This window comes from Bos taurus, chromosome 5 (genome assembly GCF_002263795.3).
Source record: "Bos taurus isolate L1 Dominette 01449 registration number 42190680 breed Hereford chromosome 5, ARS-UCD2.0, whole genome shotgun sequence".
Lineage (NCBI taxonomy): Eukaryota > Metazoa > Chordata > Mammalia > Artiodactyla > Bovidae > Bos > Bos taurus.
Window position 1 is genome coordinate 112,423,869 of NC_037332.1, and position 18,840 is coordinate 112,442,708.

Here is an 18,840-nt window from a genome sequence, read left to right on the forward strand (position 1 = left end):
GGGGGAAATAGTAACTCTGTAGCAAAGAAACTCTACCACACCACCCTTAGCCATATTAACGTTCACATTAACGCTACACTGACGCTGACATCCATCGCACACCTCCCGCTGTGCTGAGGCCACAGCATCACCATCCAGTCCCCGCAACGCATAAAATTAATCTAATCGTGAGGAGCCATCGGACGTACCCAACTGAGGAACACGTTACGGAATAATGTGTCTGTACTCTTCCAAAAATGTCTGTGTCGTGAAAGACAAAAGCTGAGGAGCTGTTGCAGATAAAACGTGACTGAAAAGACACGATAATTAAATGCAACACGTAGTCCTGGATTGGATCCTGGGGTCGGGGTACAGAGAATTATTATAAAGGGCAATATTGAGACAGAAAAATTTGTATGTTAGATAGTAACATTGTAAAAAAAAAAAAAAGATAATAGCATTGTTTCCATGTTAAACCCGTTGTTCCTTTTAAATTGTACCTGATTATGTAAGAGACTGCCTTTGTTCTTGGGAAATACATGCTGAAATAATTACAGGCATGATGTTGCAACCTAGTCTGGAATGGCTCAAAAAATGTATACATTCATATGTAGCGTTAGAGAATGCAAGTACAGCAAAATGTAAACAAGTGAATCTGGGTGAAGGGTCTGTGGGAGTTCTTTCTCTAGAGTACTTTTCTCTAGATTCGAATTTTTAAGTAACAGAACACAAGTAGCTATTTTCTTTTCACAAAGAACTCTTTAACCATTATGTAAATAAGGTGTTCATTATAAACACTTCAACCAACATAGAACAGGATAGAAACAGAAAAGTAAACCTTACCAGAGAAACTCCAGTTCCCAGAGATCAGCACTGGCAACACAGGCAGACTTCTTTCCAAAGTTACCTCTCACAACTCGGCCCACACACCCACTTACGCTTTCGCTTTACCTGCAATTCAGAGTTAAATGTCGTATGTGCCAGGTTCTTCCACATACAACTAAATTAATCTTTACAACCACAAAGGAAAAGGGCATCATTGCTACCCTTCCCAGCAGAGATGAGAAAACAGAAGCTCCAGACTCTAGTCCGAAGTACTACTGAGTTGTGGATCCTCTGCCTTCTCCCTTTCCTCTTCTGCCTGTAGAGCCCATATTAAATGCCACCTCCTCCAGGAGGCTTTCCTTGCCCTGGTGACTCCACCCTGAATGAATCAGCTTCCTGTGGGGCCCCTCAGCAAGCTTCAGAACCCTCACAGCTGTGGGTCTGAGAGCTTTTTCACAGAGTTAACATTCTACTTGGCAGCTTCCTCCTTCATCTGAAGAGCCTCTAGGCAGGTACTGTTTCTATCTGGGCAGCATTCTCTGGGGTCCTGGCCTGTCATAGGTACCTCAGTTCTGTTCAGTTTAGTTGTTCAGTCGTGTCCGATTCTTTGCGACCCATGAACCGCAGCACACCAGGCCTCCTTGTCCATCACCAGTTCCCAAAGTTTACCCAAACTCTTGTCCATTGAGTTGGTGATGCCATCCAACCATCTCATCCTCTGTCATCCCCTTCTCCTCCTGCCCTCAATCTTTCCCAGCATCAGGGTCTTTTCCAATGAGTCAGTTCTTCACCTCAGGTGGCCAAAGTATTGGAGTTTCAGCTTCAACATCGGTCCTTCCAATGAACACCCAGGACTGATCTCCTTTAGGGTGGACTGGTTGGATCTCCTTGCAGTCCAAGGGACTCTCAAGAGTCTTCTCCAACACCACAGTTCAAAAGCATCGATTCTTCAGCACTCAGCTTTCTTTATAGTCCAACTCTCACATCCATACATGACCACTGGAAAAACCATACCCTTGACTAGATGAACCTTTGTTGGCAAAGTAATGTCTCTGCTTTTTAATATGCTGTCTAGGTTGGCCTTACTTTCCTTCCAAGGAGCAAGCATCTTTTAATTTCATAATCACTGCAATCACCATCTGCAGTGATTTGGGAGCCCAGAAAAATAAAGTCAGCTGCTGTTTCCACTGTTTCCCCATCTATTTGCCATGAAGTGATGGGCCCAGATGCCATGATCTTAGTTTCCTGAATGTTGAGCTTTAAGCCAACTTTTTCACTCTCCTCTTTCACTTTCATCAAGGGGCTTTTTAGTTTTTCTTCACTTTCTACCATAAGAGTGGTGTCATCTGCATATCTGAGGTTATGATATTTCTCCCTGCAATCTTGATTCCAGCTTGTGCTTCTTCCAGCCCACAGGTTTCCTCATTTGAACTGGATTTCAGTCAGGGTCACAGGATGTTTCCTTAAAATGAATCATCATCTGAAAAGTCTGAGAAGCTTCCAGCTAGGCCTGATGTTATTCCTGAGCTGATTCTGGCTGCTGCTGCTGCTGCTGCTGCTGCTGCTAAGTCGCTTCAGTCGTGTCCGACTCTGTGCGACCCCATAGACAGCAGCCCACCAGGCTCCCCCGTCCGTGGGATTCTCCAGGCAAGAACACTGGAGTGGGGTGCTATTTCCTTCTCCAATGTATGAAAGTGAAAAGTGAAAGTGAAGTCGCTCAGTCGTGTCTGACTTAGCTACCCCATGGACTGCAGCCTTCCAGGCACCTCTGTCCATGGGATTTTCCAGGCAAGAGTACTGGAGTGGGTTGTCATTGCCTTCTCCAAATTCTGGCTAGGACTGATCAAATCAGTCTAAATTTTCCTTAGGATGACCCTAAGCCTCCCTCTTCTAGTTTTACTTTCTGAGACTCTTCTGATGGGGACCTCCCGAAGGGAAGAGAGAAGTGGGTGGCAGAACATCTGAGGTAATCTTCCCTGCCTCCTTGTCTGGGTGATGGATCACAGGGTTTTTTACAACTGCAAGTTTCTTAGCAGAAACTCAATGGCCTTCAAAGCCCAGGGGTAACGGGGTCCCATGGGGCCTGTGGAGAACCAATGGGTAGGTGTTCTGCTTGAAGGTGTTCATGTTCAAAGCTAAAAATCACAAATCCAGGCCCTTAGCAACACAGATTCTGTTTGTTACTCCTGAATCTAGATTCTATCCCAAACCCCTTTATTTTATTTTATTTTATTTTTTAAAATATGGAACGCTTCACGAATTTGCGTGTCATCCTTGCGCAGGGGCCATGCTAATCTTCTCTGTATCGTTCCAATTTTAGTATATGTGCTGCCGAAGCGAGCACCCAAACCCCTTTAAAATGGGGAGACTACAGTTTAAAAGGGAGGAGGGGGTTTGCACACTGAGTCCAAATGTTAGGGGAAGCACACTGTCTGAAATCGCCCACCCTGGCCAAGTACCTGAGTAACCATTTGCATGAGTTATTTTAAGACAGGAGGTCCTGGTAAGGAACACGAAACTAACAGGCCACCACCAATGGGAAGAGTTCGGGAAAGGTCAAAAGGAGACACCATGTGTTCGACCACCTCCCAGAATCCTTCTTGCTGGCATCCATCTTGGCTGGGCGATGCGATGAGTGTGCCTTCAGGAAGGACTCTGAGTCAGAATCATTGGCTAAAGACAACCTGGAAACTAATCCCATCACCATAAAACCCGAGACTGCAAGAACGTGGCAGAACAGTCCTCCTAAGTGACCTTACCCTATTGCTCTCTGCCTGGGTGCCCCTTCCCAATAAAATCTCTTGCTTTGTCAGCGCATGTGTCTCCTTGGACAATTCATTTCCGAGTGTTCCAGGGCCCATTCTCGGGCCCTGGAAGGGGTCCCACTTCCTGCAACACAGAGTCTTGAAAAATCAGTGTTTCCAAGCAACTCATTTGTCATCTTCTTTCTCTCTTCCCCTCACTTTCTCCAACTCTCTCTTTCAGAGAGACTAGTCTGTTTGCCTGACCCTGAGAAAAGAAATGGAATGGACAGATGGAACCATCTTAGGCCATCCCTTGCCTCTTTTCTTTTGTTCTTCTTCTTCTTTTTTTAATATTTATTTGGAGGCACCGGGTCTTAATTGCAGCATGCAAGATCTTTAGTTGTGGCAATGCGAACTTTTAGTTTCCACATGCAAACTCTCAGTTCGTTGACCAAGGTTGAACCTGGGCCCCCTGAATTGGGAGCACCAAGTCTTAGCAACTGGACAACCAGGGAAGCCCCTGTTCTCTTTTCAGCAAATGGAGAACTAAAGCCCAGAGGTCAAATAACATAAATTACACAGTAATTTAGACAAGAAATAGTGGAAGCCAGATCTCTGGGGTTCTTTTTCATTACACATGCAAAATAAGTCACCTTTTGAGTGTGAGTTGGGAATAAGAGGAGAGTGGATGTTCCAGACCCCTTTCTCCATTGTGCAGCAGCTTTTATTGTCTGCTTTCTTTCTTTCTTTTTTTAATGTTTTGAAGAGAAAAAGCAGACTGCCTCTGATTAGTTTGGTTTTCTTGAACTGAATGTTTTAAATTCCATTCTGGTGCCTAAAAACAAACTTAATTGCCAATTTTGAATGGAATAAATAACAATATTTATTCTGGTTTCCTGAAGAGCTACCAAGGCTGCAGACTTGCCATTTAGTCAGATCAAAAACAAATGCCTGAACTATGTCAGACACGTGAGGAATGCGGAGAGAAAGTCCCAAGAACCAACTGGGTGCTGGCCTTAGGTTCCTCCTGGAGAGAGGCAAGGGGGCCTGGCTTACCCACATTGCTGGAGAGTCTGCCCCCTCCCCCAGTGGGAGGGGATTACTACATTATTTGTTAAAGATAACTCAAACCAGGCTCCCCCCAGGTTCAAGCCCAGAGCTCCCTTAATGATTTCTTTTTAACCTCAATAAAAAAATGATACTCAAAAGAACTCATTCACTCCACAAATAGTTATCTACTGTGTGCAAGGCATTATTCCAGAATCCAGTGTTGAGTAAGATGGAAAACAGTGCCTGGGAGGAGCTTCAATTTGGGTCTAATGTGTATGAAGGGTTTCCTGGTATCCAATTCTTTTAGTAGATTATATCCCCTTTTAATAGTTCTTTTGTTTCAAAATGGAAATTATTTCATTTTTAAAATGAAAACTGATAGCAATTTAAAAAATTAGTATAAATGTAAAAGAGCACAGAGAAGAAAGTTAAAAATTACCTATTTTGTTTTTAACAAAAATATTACGTAGACTGATGGAGGGATGAATATATGATAAAACAAATACAGAAAAAGTTTAATAGTCAGAGCATAATATGGGCTTCCCTGGTGGCTCAGCAATAAAGAATCTGCCTGCAATTCAGGAGACTCGGGTTGTATCCCTGAGTTGGGAAGATTCCCTGGAGGAGAGCATGGAAACCCACTCCAGTATTCTTGCTGGGAAAATCCCATGGACAGAGGGGCCTGGAAGGTTACAGCCTAGGGTGTCGCCGAGTCGAAATGGCTGAGCAACTGAAGCAACTGCGCATGAATAGCATAACAGAGGGCTCTATAGTTCTTCCAGTTTTCCGTATGCTTGATCATTTTCAAGCATACTGGGGACAAATGTGAGCATGTTTTATCACCTGAATTTCATCCACTGTGTTATAACCTATCTCAGCTTCTGGGTTCATGGGTCCATCTTCATTTCTGAGAATTGGAATTCTATGGACTGTTTCCCAGAAGAATGTGTTATTTATTTAATCACACAGTACTTTGCATGCAGGAACTCAATCTTCATAGTAACCCTATGGGGAATGTTCTCATTACCCTCAACCTAAGCCTAAAATTGTGCACTTTATCTTCATGGTCTTTCCCTAACCCCGAAGTTAAGATCCCTTTCTGGAGGGCTGGGACCAGGGACTGTGCTGGAGCTGTGGGGAAAGGGGTTTACTTACAGTCCCAGGAGTGAGGCCTGGCAATGAATGTTTTTGAGTGAGTAAATGAACAGTGTATACATGATTGCAATTAAGGCTGCCCTTCTCTGGTGATCTAGTGGTTAAGAATCTGCCTTCCATTGCAGGGGATGCGGGCTTAATCCCTGGTTGGAGAACTAAGATCCCACATGCCACAGGGAAACTAAGCCTGTGTGCCACAACTAGAGAAGCCAGTGGTGGTGGTGGTTTAGTTGCTCAGTCGTGTCCGACTCTTGCGACCCCATGGACAGAGGAGCCTGGCAGGCTACAGTCCATGGGATTCTCCAGGCAAGAATATTGGAGTGGGTTGCCATTTCCTTCTGCAGGGGATCTTCCCAACCCAGGAATCGAACCCGGGTCTCCTGCATTATAGGCAGAGTCTGTAGCAACTGAGCTACAAGGGAAGCCCCCAGAGAAGCCAGTGGGCAACTGCAAAGATCCAGCACAGCGTGGAAAAAAAGAAAAAGATTGCCATGGACTCAGGCTTTTCCCAGGTGATAAGAAGGCATCCCTGAGGTCCAGCCCATGGCATGCCTAAGCTTGGAGCGGAAGGTGCTCACTGGAGAAGGGATAACTGAGTGATGTACCTGTCAGTTCCTCAAAGGTCAAGTGTCCACTTCCTATTCTCCAGCTACCCACTCCCATGACAGGCCCTTGGAGGTAATCAGTGATATGCATTCAGATTTAAGATAGTCACATCATGACATTCACATTCACATCTTACAGGTAGACAGCCCTGGCATTGAATTCTGTCTCTACCTCTTTCTTAGCTGTGTAACCTTAGTGAAGTGAAAGTGAAAGTCGCTCAGTTGTGTCCAACTCTTTGTGACTCCATGGACTATACACTCCATGGAATTCTCCAGGCCAGAATACTGGAGTGGGTAGCCTTTCCCTTCTCCAGGGGATCTTCCCAACCCAGGGATCGAACCCAGGTCTCCCACACTGCAGACAGATTCTTTACCAGCTGAACCACAAGGGAAGCCTGTGTGACCTTAACCAAGTCAATTAACTGCTTTGTGTCCGTTTCTTTACTGTGAAACAGGCAACAACTGCTTGATACCAAATTCTAGAGATGGCGGCAGCTGAGAGGAGATCCGATGTCCAGTTGAATTGCAACCTGAATGATGAATAGTCCTCTTTTAAGGATATGTGTTTTTCCACTGGCAGCCTGGGATGGTGGAATCACCACATCACCAGGTAGTTCATTTGAGGCAAGATGCAGTAGTCCAGCTGACCTCAACAGCTTCAGTCATAAAACCGGACTGATAGTAACAGTGGAACCTAATCTGATAAATCTGTCAAGAATGTTTCACCATACATTGTACAGGGGATATGGGAACTAACATGGATTCACCCCCGTGGGCTGGGCACTGTTCTAAATATTTTACATGTATTATTTAAATGTAGTGTTTGAAACAAACTTTATGTTGATTGGGTTTTCTTATCTTTATGTTACCATTGAGGAGCCTGAGGCTTCAAGATTGCCTGGGGTCACATAACTAGCAAGCCCTGGAGCTAGGACTCCGACCAACCTTTGTCTACCTAAGGTTGCCTCAGTGACAGCTCCACTCTTCCACTTAGCCTCCCTAAATTGCCAGGCTCGGCCTATGGATACCTTTAACCTATGATCTTGGATTTCTTACAGGTGACCCAGCAGTGCTTGTCAGAAATACTAAATCAAAATCTCTGAGAGCTCCCTGGTGGCCTAGTGTTTAGGATTCTGGGCTTTCACTAACTATGGCCCAGGTTGGGGAACTGAGATCCCGTAAGCCATGTAGCACGCCCCTCCTCTTCCAAAAAAAGAATCTCTGAGATAGCAGTGAGGTGGGGGTGATTAGAGGTCTCCATTTTATTTCATTTAATTTTTTATTTTTGGCCATGAAGCTTGTGGGAATAAACTCGAGCCTCCTGCAGCGAAAGTGTGGAGTCTTAACCCCTGGACGGCCAAGGAATTCTCTAGAAGTCTTCATTTTAAACAAGCCACAACCCTCCTCTACCCCACCACAGTGAGCCTGCGTGGACGTGGCTTTTCCTTTCTGGACGTCCCCCTCATGCCAGAGACTGCCTTTCTGTTGTTGTTGTTAACCTCAGAGGAGTGAGGGGAGCGATGGCACCCACGGAAGGAAGGGCTGGAGAAATGCCGATGGTGCAGGTGTGCTTCCCCTACCCCTTTCCAAGGCTTCCTTGAGGTGGATAGTGAAAAGCACAGGAGGCCATCTAAAGCGTACAGACTCTGCAGTCAGACTTGCCGCCTTGGACAAGTCACTTAATCCTTAAGGGCCTAGATCTGATAAACAGAGTGCCTGATGAACTATGAACGGAGGTTCGTGACATTGTACAGGGGACAGGGATCAAGACCATCCCCAAGAAAAAGAAATGCAAAAAAGCAAAATGGCTGCCTGAGGGGGCCTTACAAATAGCTGTGAAAAGAAGAGAAGTGAAAAGCAAAGGAGAAAAGGAAAGATATACCCATTTGAATGCAGAGTTCCAAAGAATAGCAAGGAGAGATAAGCAAGCCGTCCTCAGTGATCAATGCAAAGAAATAGAGGAAAATAATAGAATGGGAAAGACTAGAGATCTCTTCAAGAAAATTAGAAATACCAAGGGAACATTTCATGCAAAGATGGGCTTGATAAAGGACAAAAATGGTAGGGACCTAACAGAAGCAGAAGATATTAAGAAGAGGTGGCAAGAATACACAGAAAAGATCTTCACGACCTAGATAATCACGATGGTGTGATCACTTACCTAGAGCCAGACATCCTGGAATGTGAAGTCAAGTGGGCCTTAGGAAGCATCACTACGAACAAAGCTAGTGGAGGTGATGGAATTCCAGTTGAGCTATTTCAAATCCTGAAAGATGATGCTGTGAAAGTGCTGCACTCAATATGTCAGCAAATTTGGAAAACTCACCAGTGGCCACGGGACTGTAAAAGGTCAGTTTTCATTCCAACCCCAAAGAAAGGCAACGCCAAAGAATGCTCAAACTATCGCACAATTGCACTCATCTCACATGCTAGTAAACTAATGCTCAAAATTCTCCAAGCCAGGCTTCAGCAGTACATGAACCGTGAACTTCCAGATGTTCAAGCTGGTTTTAGAAAAGGCAGAGGAACCAGAGATCAAATTGCCAACATCCACTGGATCATTGAAAAAGTGAGAGAGTTTCAGAAAAACATCTATTTCTGCTTTACTGACTATGCCAAAGCCTTTGACTGTGTGGATTACAATAAACTGTGGAAAATTCAGAAAGAGATGCGAATACCAGACCACCTGACCTGCCTCTTGAGAAACCTGTATGCAGGTCAAGAAGCAACAGTTAGAACTGGACATGGAACAACAGACTGGTTCCAAATACAAAAAGGAGTACATCAAGGCTGTATGTTGTCACCCTGCTTATTTAACTTATATGCAGAGTACATCATGAGAAACGCTGGGCTGGATGAAGCACAAGCTAGAATCAAGATTGCTGGGAGAAAAATCAATAACCTCGGATATGCAGATGACACCACCCTTATGACAGAAAGTGAAGAGGAGCTAAAGAGCCTCTTGATGAAAGTGAAAGAGGAGAGTGAAAAAGTTGGCTTAAAGCTCAACATTCAGGAAACTAAGATCATGGCATCTGGGCCCATCACTTCATGGCAAATAGATGGGGAAACAGTGGAAACAGCAGCTGACTTTATTTTTCTGGGCTCCCAAATCACTGCAGATGGTGATTGCAGCCATGAAATTAAAAGATGCTTGCTCCTTGGAAGGAAAGTTATGACCAATCTAGATAGCATATTAAAAAGCAGAGACATTACTTTGCCAATAAAGGTCCATCTAGTCAAGGGTATGGTTTTTCCAGTAGTCATGTATGGATGTGAGAGCTGGACTATAAAGAAAGCTGAGTGCTGAAGAATCGATGCTTTTGAACTGTGGTGTTGGAGAAGACTCTTGAGAGTCCCTTGGACTGCAAGGAGATCCAACCAGTCCATCCTAAAGGAGATCAGTCCTGGGTGTTCATTGGAAGGATTGATGCTGAAGCTGAAACTCCAATACTTTGGCCACCTGAAGTGAAGAACTGACTCATTGGAAAAGACCCTGATGCTGGGAAAGATTGAGGGCAGGAGGAGAAGGGGATGACAGAGGATGAGATGGTTGGATGGCATCACCAACTCAATGGACAAGAGTTTGGGTAAACTTTGGGAGTTGGTGATGGACAAGGAGGCCTGGCATGCTGCCGTTCATGGGGTCTTAAAGAGTCAGACATGACTGAGTGACTGAATTGACTCAGTTTTCTATTTGTAAAATGAGCATGATAAACCCAATCTTCCAGGATTATGGTGAGAATTAGGTAAACTGTTTAAGTTTCTTGTGCCTCCCAACATTTGCCACATGTTTAAAATTCATCTCAGTAATGTACCTCCAGTTCCTAAGACTGTATGGCACAAATGTGGAAATGATAACATTTATAAAGATAAAATCTTCACAAATCTCACAGTTGATCCTCACTAAATAATTTTCTTTTTTTGACCTCACTGCACAGCGTGTGAGATCTTAGTTTCCTGCATGCCTGGATCTCAGTGGTATCTGACTCTCTGAGACCCCATGGACTGTAGCCCACCAGGCTCGTCTGTGCATGGGATCTTCCCGCAGGAATATTGGAGTGGGTTGCCATTTCCTTCTCTAGGGGATCTTCCCAACTAAGAGATAGCACCCCGGTCTCCTGTGTCTCCTGCATTGCAGGCAGATTCTTTACCACTTATCTGTTGGGACAAATGCTCAGTCATGTCCGACTCTTTGTGACCCCGAAGACTGTAGCCCGCTAGGCTCCTCTGTCTATGGGATTTTCCAGGCAAGAATACTGGAGTGGGGTGCCATTTCCTCCTCCAGGAGATCTTCCTGCCCCAGGATTGAATCTGCATCTCCTGCATCTCCTGCACTGCAGGTGGATTCTTCACCCCTGAGTCACAGAGGAAGCCCCTTGGTTCCCTAACCAAGGATCAAACCTGCACTCCCAGCATTGGAAGTGCAGAATCTTAACCACTGGATCGCCAAGGAAGTCCCCCCTCAATAAAGAAATTTATGTGCATATACATACATGTGTGTAAAATGAAGAGGGAAAAGAACTCTAGGAATCAATGGTAGGGTGGGATGGATGACACGGTGTTTGGATCTGAAGCTCTGGATTCAAATTCAACCTGGACCTCTGACAGCTGGTTTCTCCTTCGGGTGATCTCCCCTTAACTTTTGGGTCTTCTTTGTTGAGTCGTCAAGTCGTGTCCCACTCTTTGCCACCCCATTCACTGGGTCTTCTAAGCGGCCTCACATCCTTTAGGGAAAGATCCTAGACAAACAACAACCTTGGGTTCCCACTCTTGAAAAGGGCACAAGGCTCCTAGGGTTTTGGGGGAGCCTACACTGAAAGCAGCTAGAAACTCTGGGGCGGGGGCGGAGGGGGTGCTCTGTACACGCATGAAGAAGGGCGGAGGCGCTCAGGGAGACCAGCACCGTCCCAGAAATGCAGAATCGCCAAGAGAAAAGCCCTAAGAGGGCAGGAAACTTGCAAAGAAAATAAAGGTGAATTCCAGGCATGAGCTGTCGGCGAGGAAGGGGGACCTCCCCGCCCCCTCCGCCCCCAGGTGCGCGGCCCGCGCCGCCCACCCCCGGCGCCCGGCGAGGGAAGCCGCGCTCTAGGACCCGAGGAGGAGGGACTGCAGGGAGACCGAGCCTCCAGCGGGTGCTGCCGCGAGCGGCCGGCCGGCGGGGAGGGCTGGAAATGAAAGTAAAGCGCTCCGGAGCCACATGGACGGAGCTGCCGGGGCGGCGGCGCCGGGAGCAGGATGCGGCTGCCCGTAATTAAATAGCATTTACTCTTATTATTACTAATAATAATAACGTAATCATACCTCTAGTCATAGCATACCATTTATCGGGCTCGGCGCAGGCCCGCGGGGAGCGCAGCCCGGCCGAGGTGAGTGCAGCGTGCGGCCCGAGCCCCGCGGGGCAGAGGCCGGGGGCCCGACCGCGGACGGGCGGCCGGCGCGGGAAGGGCTCGGGGTACCCGGGGGCCGCGCCGGGCCGGGCGGAGGCGCGGGGACCCCTGGCCCGGCCGGAGCTGCGCTGGGGACGCCTGGAGAGTGCATGTTGCAAAAATAAAGACACAGCTTCCTCCCCCTCCGCAATCCCCCTTTCCTTCTTTTTGGGGCTCCCCCTCCCGGCCCCCGCGCCCAGCCCCAAAGTTTCAAAGTTATTGTGCGGCCGGGGGCACCTGCCGCTGGGTGATTTGGCCGCCTCTGCAAGCCCCCGGGAGGTGTCTCGGAATTTCTTGCATGGGGGCTCTCTCTTGGGCGTCCGGAGCTTTGGGGTGCGCGGAGCCTTTGCGGGTCCCCGCGATGGGGTTCGAGGGGATTGGCGATTGGCGGGGGCGTCGCTGGCAGCGCTCCCCTTCCTTTTGTGTGCGCCTTGGCCCCGCAGCGCCGGGAGTTGGAGGGACCGCAGCGCGGGCGGAGGACAGCGGCCGCCAACGGGCCGCCCCTGCGGGCTGCGGCGGCCACGCGAGCCCGGGGATCCGGGGCCTGCGGCCCGGCCGCGGGGAGAGGGCGGCAGGAAAGGGGGGCGCGGTCTGGGTGGGGGGAATTTCCGGTCGTGGGATCGGTCCCAGGACTCCTAGGCCTGCGAGAATTCCGTCGTCTGACCAGGTGCGCTCAGGGGCTGCGGGGGACAGCTCCAGTGCCTGCGGGGCGCCCCCTGAATATGGGTCCCCGAGAGCCACCCACAACGGCGGCCTCGGACCCCTCTACTACCCTCCGCGGGCCTCAGGACCCTTCCCGGCCTGCCCCTTTCTTTCCCTGATTTCCCCCTAAAATCTGACCGACTAGGACGTTTATAGGTGCCTGATTTGGGGGTCTTTAACAGAGACAAAGCAGTATTCCCAGGAGAAAAAAAAATCAGGATTCACTCTGATGGACTCTGATGGGTGTGATGCCTACATGCCATCTGTGGGGAAAAGTAGGGGCTGGAGAAGGGGTCTGAGCCCAGAGTAGGGGACTGGGGGCCCCCAGCAGCTTTGTCAGGGATTTCATTTTCCTGGGGCTGCTTACTGGGACTTTGGTCCTGGGTACAAGACTTGGAACCCCAACTTCTTAGCATTTTCCCTCAGAGCTTGCAGTTCATCAAGTTCCATGAAAATAGCAGAATGCAGATCCTTGAATCCTCACACAAATGGGATAATTATAGTATGTTTAGCAACTGTTGGACACAAAATTCCAGCAGAATCTTTCATTCTGTTACCAAATCTTCCTCTTCCTCTCTCTGCAAATACAAGCATACCCACCTTGGTTGTCTTTCCCCATTTTTACTTCCCTTGGAAATTGGACTGCAAGCTAGAAATGATGCCCAGCAGATCACAATTAGAGCAGGTTTGAGGTGTGGGCTTCCTTAAGCTGGGAAGAAGAAACATGTTCCAGAAGGGTTGAGATCTGAGGATGGGAGAAAACTTCTGTGATCCCTGAGCTGGGATGACGGCTTCCCCAGTGTCTCAGCAGTAAAGAATCTGCCTGCAATGCAGGAGTCTTGGGTTCAATCCCTGGATCAGAAAGATCTGGAGGAGGGCATGGCAACCCACCCCAGTATTCTCGCCTGGAGAAGCCCATGGACAGAGGAGCCTGGCGGGCTGCAATCCACAGGGTCACAAAGAGTCGGACAGGACTGAACATGCATGCACGTTCGTACTGGGATGAGGTTCCATGGATACTGTGAATGACTGCTGGCTTTTTGTTTAGGATGAACAATAAAGAATGTGGGTTTTGGTGGACTATTTGGGGCTAAGAAGCTCTGTGGGATGATCTGGGCTCTTGAATCTTAAGTATAGGACAGTTGAGGCATCAGTAGGTTTGGATTTGAGAATCCAAACATAATAATCCCTTAAATAGCACTTTTTAGTTTATAACAAAAGGGTTTCCACATATGTTCTCTCATCTGTCCTCCATAGCAACCATGTCAGCTCGACATTTTTCAATCTTAATTTTCCAGATGAGAGATCTGAAGCTTAGAGAGTTGAAGGTCTTCCTGGAAAGTCACACAACAGAGTTAGGATTCCTGCTTTGTTTTCTGCCTGCAAATCTTCACCCTCTCCCAGAGCCCTGCCTACCTTAGCAAATTAGTCTTCAAGAGCCTCTTATGGTGTACAGTGTGATGCTGTGGAGTCGGCTTGGGTTGAGTTTGCCACTTAAAGGCTGGCTGGAAAGAGAAAAGTTAACTCTAGTGAAGCAATGAGAGAACAAGAAGATGATCAATACTGGGGTCCAGGCGGTGAGAGCGGAGAGAAGAGAGAGCTCTCAGGGTAACCTGGAAAAGTTAGGGAAGGTTTCCTCCAGCAGGTGGATCTTGAGCTTGAAAGGATGAGGAGGTGTGGCTGGGGTGGAGAAAAAGTAGGGGATTCTGGGCTCCTCACCACTGCTTCTGCGCCGCGACGTTGGTGTACATTTTCTCTGATTCTTCCAGCGGCTCCGTGAGGGGTAGGCACTATTATCTCCATTTCACAGATGAAGAAACTGAGGAACACAGGAACACAGGACCTTGGCTGGTCACCCAAGGTCACCTGGCTGGATTTGAAGCCAGTCCTGTGTGACAGTTGAGTGGGCTACATGGTGTCAGAATTGGACCACCTCCATCCCAAATATGGAGAGCAACAACAGGGACCCAGACAGTCTGAACTGGCAAACGCTCTAGGGGTGAGGACCCAGGCTGAAAGGTCGGTAGGCTCCCCAGGGCCAGAGTTTCACTGAACTAGCCTTGTGTCCCATGGTCTTATGGGGCTGGCCCAGTGCAAGTCCTCTCAGGCAGCTATTGGAAGCCTGATTTTAGAAGGCAGACTGGTGGTGGAAGGAGACTGGGTCCCGAGCATGAGATCCGAGCTCAGTTCCCAGTGCCTGCCAGAGCCTGATTTGATACTGCCGAGGAGCTTGTGCTTGGAGAGGAGAAGGATACGGATGATTAACCTGAGTCTCCCAAGGACAGAAACTGGTTCTGATTCACCCTCTGTGTCCCAGGCCCCCGTGGAAGTGCCAGGAAGACACGATCAACTATTGTCTTGTCAAATTGAATAATGTCCCAGTGTAGAGGAAGAAGATTTATTTTGCCCTGGGGGTTGGAAGGTCTTCCAAGAAGTGCCACTTAAAACATTGGAAAGGAAAAAAAAGAATAACGTGTTGGAAAGATGGGTTGAGAAAGGGCATTCTAAGGAGAGGAGCTGAGCTGGACAAAGGCAGGGCTGTGTAAAGTCAGACCGGGCAGGTTGTCTGGTACAGTCCACAGTGCGGGTGGCAGGTGTGAGTTCAGGTTCAAGTCAGGCTCTGCTACCGTGGTCCCTTGGGTTCTCTGGACCCAAGTTTCCTTTTCTGAAAAGGAACTCTGAGAGTTGATGTTTTATGGTAACCTCTAGGAGAAGCCCAGTGCCAGGGGATTGGGACAGGAGACTCATATGAGAGGAACTTTGTTGTTCAGTGGCCCAGTTGTGTCTGACTCTTTGCAACCCCATGGACTGCAGCATGCCAGGCTTCCCCGTCCTTCACCATCTCCTGGAGTTTGCTCAAACTCATGTCCATTGAGTCGGTGATGCCATCCAACCATCTCGTCCTCTGTCGCCCCCTTCTCCCCCTGCCCTCAGTCTTTCCCAGCATCAGGGTCTTCTCCAGTGAGTTGACTCTTCACATTAGGTGGCCAAAGTATTGGAGCTTCAGCATCAGTCCTTCCCATGAATATTCAGGACTGATTTCCTTTAGGATGGACTTGTTTGATCTCCTTGCTGTCCAAGGGACTCTCAAGAGTCTTCTCTAGCACCATAGTTCGAAAGCATCAATTCTTCAGTGCTCAGCTTTCTTTATGAGAGGAACTAGGGGAGTTTATGCAGAAGGCAATGGCACCCCACTCCAGCACTCTTGCTTGGAAAATCCCATGGACGGAGGAGCCTGGAAGGCTGCAGTCCATGGGGTCGCTGAGGGTCAGAAACGACTGAGCGACTTCCCTTTCACTTTTCACTTTCACGCATTGGAGAAGGAAATGGCAACCCACTCCAGTGTTCTTGCCTGGAGAATCCCAGGGACGGGGGAGCCTGGTGGGCTGCTGTCTATGGGGTCGCACAGAGTCGGACACGACTGAAGCGACTTAGCAGCAGCAGCAGGGGAGTTTAAAATTTTTTAGTAACTTCACAAACACCAATCCAGCGATTAGCTAGTGGCCAGCTGTTATGAGTGCTTTCTCCTGGATAAGCTTATTGAATCTTTATGATAGCCATATACAGGTGGGTGCTACAATTATCCCCATTTTACAGATGGAGAAATTGTGGCACAGAAAGGTTAAATGTCATCCTGTAAGTGGCAGAGCTGGAGGGCAAACCGGGGCAGTCTGGCTCTTGAGTTGGCCCACTTGGGGACCAGGTGAGGCTAGGCAGGAGGGAGGCAGGAGACTCGTGGGGCCGGTGGTAGTACAGTTGAGACAGCAGAGGGTGGAGGTGTCCTCTGAGGAAGTCTGACTGCAGCTTCAGCTGGGGTTGATGAAGTGACGGCTATGTGTCAGCTCCCTGGAGCCTCCACGGAAGCCAGCTCCTTTCATCACATTTAATGGTCCATAGAAAACGGGATCGTTTTCCTTTTCTCTGTCAACACCAGCTATGGGGCTCCTTCCCACCTTATTTATTTCTCCTAGTAAGTCTGTTTCTTTGCAAGTGCCCTGATGGCTTCTGCAGGTGTGTTAACGCCATTTCACCATCAGGCCTTGGAGGCCCAGAGGGAAGGGGAGGCAGCCTTTCTGCATCCAGGAGCTGTCTAGAGGTGACTTCAGTTCAGCAGCATTTCCTGAGCTCCGGATCAAAGCCTGAGATTCAAGCTTGATGGGCACAGCGGCTACAGCGCCAGCAACCACCACAGCTGGACGCAGCTGTGTGCCCACACTGTACTTGTGCTTTCTGTGTGCCTTCTGTTACCAAACCTGCTAGCAGCCCCATTTTGCAGAAGAGAAGACTAAGGTTCCCAGATCATACGACTGAGGTAGAGCAGGAGGGTCAGGGGGAGCCCGAGCCCGAGTCGGAGGTCTTAGCTGCCCTGCCAGAGAGATGCTGTCAAGCTGTTTCAGTTTCCAGGGAGCTCTTTGCTTTTTCTTTTCAAAATATTTATTTATCGATGTGGCTGTATGGGGTTTTAGTTGCAAGATCTTCATTGTGTCATGTGGAATCTTTCCTTGCGGCACGAGGACTCTCTAGTTGTGGCACACAGGCTCCTGAGCGTGCGGTCTTGGTTGTCCCGCAGTACATGGGATCTTAGTTCCCTAACCAGGGATTGAACCTGTGTCCCTTGCATTGCACAGTGGACTCTCAACCACTGGACCACCAGTAAAGTCCCTTGAGCTCTTTTCTTACCTGCCTGGAAACCTTAGTTATCTAACATGTGTGTCTAGTCTCTCATTCATCCTCATGATAATCCTTCATGATAAGAGAAATCTCTGTTAGTCAAAAGAAACCAAGGGGCGACCCACCCACCCTCCAATTCTTCCTGCTCTGTCCACAGTGTGACTCAGAGAGGGGACCAACCGGGTGTCAGATACCCTGAGACCGAGAGCTGGGGTCAGCCAGCAAGTGTCTATCGAGCACTTCCCTGAGGGCTGCAGGCAAAGGTCGAGACTGTGACCCTTTTCAGAGGCTCCTCTAAGCTCTGGAGCATTCCGTGTCAAACCCTGTCCCTCTGCAGGCAGAGGGGTCCAAAGTCCTGGCTTTCGTTCCCCGCTCCAGCACACACTAGCTGTGTGAGCGGGGCACCAGCACCTCCTCAGTCTTGGCCTCGGTCTTCTGGTCTGTGAAATGGCCTTGCTGATTCAGTCCCATCTGCCTCAGGTTGGCTCTGAAACTTAAATGAAGGAACTTTGAAAGTTATAAAGACCACCCAGTGTGATGGCCATGAATACTGAATAACCTCCAGAATGTTCCTGAATCTTCTCCACTGCCCGCCTTGATCTGGGCCTTGACCACAACAGCAGGCAGCCTCCTAACCTTCTACCTTTGCCTCTTAGGACCCACTCCCAAGGCAGCAGCCAAGGGGTCTTCTCAAAATTTAAAGGAGACCCTGTCAGGACTTCCCTCATGGCCCAATAGTTAAGACTTGCACTTCCACTGCAGGGGGCATGGGTTCGATCCCTGGTCAGGGAACTAAGATCCTGCATGCCACACAGCCAATATATAAAATAATAATAATAATAAATATTTTAAAAAATAGATGAGATTGTCAGTCCTCTGCTGAAAACCTTCTGGTGGTTTCCCAGCACACGTGGAGCACAGAGCTGGCTCTCGCACAGAGTGACCTGCGTGTAGCTCTCTGACCAGCTCCAGCCTGTCCCCTGCCCCTTTTGCTTCCTGCTTGACCTGCTCTCGTTCCAGTCCTGCAGCCTCAACTGGCCTTCTGTCTCTTCCTTGAACATTCTAAGCTTATTCCCACCTCAGGGCCATTCCCCAAGCTGCGCCCGGTGCCAGGTGCGCCCTTACCCACCTCCCGTGTCCCCGTGACTGGCTCCTTGTCTCTTAAATGCCACCTCTCAGGACAGGCCTTCCCTAAGCTCCCAGCCGCCCCACCCCCGTCATTCCCTGCCACGTTCCCTATTTTAGTCTCTGTGTAGCTCTTATCTATATCTCTGCTTGTCTTGTGCATTTAACACTGACCTTTTTATTTGTTTTTCCACGCCTGAACCACAAGCTCCCCAAGGCCAGGGACTTCATTAATCTCATTCCCTCGGCTCCGGTAGAGCCCACTGCACACAAAGGTGTTCTGTGGTTGTTTGTTGAGTAAATGAACGGTAGTAGCAGAGTGGTCCAGAAGAGCCCTTGCCCAGAAAGAGTGGCCTAGACAGAAAGCAGGGCTTCCCTGGTGGCTCGGCGGTAAAGAACCCGCCTGCCAATGCAGGAGATGCGAGTTCCATCTGTGGGTTGGGAAGATCCCCTGGAGGAGGAAATGGCAACCCACTCCAGTATTCTTGCCTGGAGAATCCCATGGACAGAGGAGCCTGGTAGGCTCAGTCCATAGGCTCTAGGAGTCGGACACGA

At 48.6% G+C, this 18,840-nt stretch overlaps 1 protein-coding gene and 1 non-coding gene across 9 annotated transcripts in view; one reads left to right on the forward strand and one right to left on the reverse strand.

Moving 5' to 3' along the window:
* The window catches only part of ZC3H7B (zinc finger CCCH-type containing 7B), a 70,596-nt gene that overhangs the window by 2,478 nt on the left and 49,278 nt on the right, over positions 1 to 18,840 (forward strand). For 5 of the 8 annotated variants that reach the window (XM_010805757.4, XM_005207409.5, XM_015471412.3 and 2 more), the window contains exon 1: positions 11,529 to 11,727. The exons of 1 other annotated variant lie outside the window; for it this stretch is intronic. The gene's annotated coding sequence lies outside the window, so the exon portion shown is untranslated. Of the gene's footprint in view, positions 1 to 11,240; positions 11,334 to 11,528; positions 11,728 to 18,840 lie in introns of those variants that run through there. 2 more of the 8 variants (XM_059886544.1, NM_001192799.3) reach the window with 2 other exon arrangements.
* LOC112446896 (U6 spliceosomal RNA) lies at positions 3,042 to 3,148 on the reverse strand. Its single transcript, XR_003034974.1, has one exon. It is a non-coding gene; the product is annotated as a U6 spliceosomal RNA (small nuclear RNA).